Genomic DNA, 1,355 nt, shown 5'->3' on the forward strand with positions numbered 1-1,355 from the left:
TCTTAGCTATACCTTATCGCTGTTCACAGTTCACTCCGCTAGTGGCCACCACTGTGCAAAAAGCTTCTTCACATTTCAGTCGATACGATTGTAATTCTGTGGCAAGAAAAAGTGCAGAACCAAATAAATATTACAATTCTAAAGTTGTAATACACCCAAGTGTTCAATTAATTGATGGTTGTTAGTTTTTCCATTATAATATACAAAGGCACATCGGCTGGCAAACAATTAGGCAGCACATAATTAGGAGTCTATTTAAAGGGAATGAATGTGATGGGGAGTTTGGTCAAACTATGGCAGCGAGACAGCGAATAGTGGTCCTAAATCAAAGATGGCTGCGTCCGCGGAGCCAGTTAGTGTATGTGCACTATTTCATAATAGTGTCAGAATAGCTACGATGTCAAAAGATACAATTCTACAAAAATTTTGCCTGCCACGGGAGCAAATTCAGCAGCTTTTACATCTTGTTGGTCAAACTTTGTAGAGACAAACTTGACGGAGCTACCCCCTAAGCCCCGAAATTCAGCTGCTGGCGGCTCTCCGTTTTTATGCTGTGGGGAGTTTTCTGGAGGTGGTTGGGGATGGATATGGGCTGAGTAAGACCTCGGTGTGGCGGTGCGTTCACTCAGTCACAAACATCCTGCTCCGTCACGCCACCGATTATATAGCCTACGTATGCCTTTCACCAGGCACAAAGTGATGGAGGCACATCAAGGCTTCCATGCCATTGTGTGTGTCCCGTGAGTAATTGTCCTTGTGGACGGGACACTTATCCCCATCGCCAACCCATCAGAGCTCGACCAGGCCTTCATAATACAGGTGCATCTCAATAAATTAGAATGTCATGGAAAAGTTCATTTATTTCAGTAATTCAACTCAAATTGTGAAACTCGTATATTAAATAAATTTAATGCACACAGACTGAAGTAGTTTAAGTCTTTGGTTCTTTTAATTGTGATGATTTTGGCTCACATTTAACAAAAACCCACCAATTCACAATCTCAACAAATTAGAATACTTCATAAGACCAATAAAAAAAAAAACATTTTTAGTGAATTGTTGGCAATCTGTCTCACACTACACAAACTGTTGCATGTCATCCCGGACTACATATCCCATCATCCATTGCACTGATTGCACACAGCACTGATTGCACACAGCTGTAACCAATCACACATTCACTATATAACACTCACTCAGATCCCTTTCAAGGGCCGAGTATTGTATGCGCATATCACTAGTTGTGATAGCTACGTTATGGAGCCTGCTTTAGTTTCTTAGCCTAGTCTTGCCTTGCCTTGCCTTGTCTGTTTTCTCTGTTTCTGATCTTTGCCTGTGTACCTGGATTTATCCCT

The 1,355-nt window shown here is 41.7% G+C and overlaps 1 protein-coding gene across 1 annotated transcript in view; it reads right to left on the reverse strand.

The window, feature by feature from the left end:
* LOC107727999 (oocyte zinc finger protein XlCOF6-like) overlaps positions 1–1,355 on the reverse strand; it is a gene marked incomplete at its 3' end in the record, with an annotated part of 12,134 nt that overhangs the window by 10,070 nt on the left and 709 nt on the right. The window lies entirely within an intron of this gene.

The sequence above is a fragment of the Sinocyclocheilus rhinocerous genome, unplaced genomic scaffold, assembly GCF_001515625.1.
Source record: "Sinocyclocheilus rhinocerous isolate Xijiao unplaced genomic scaffold, SAMN03320098_v1.1 scaffold6693, whole genome shotgun sequence".
In the NCBI taxonomy this organism is placed as follows: domain Eukaryota; kingdom Metazoa; phylum Chordata; class Actinopteri; order Cypriniformes; family Cyprinidae; genus Sinocyclocheilus; species Sinocyclocheilus rhinocerous.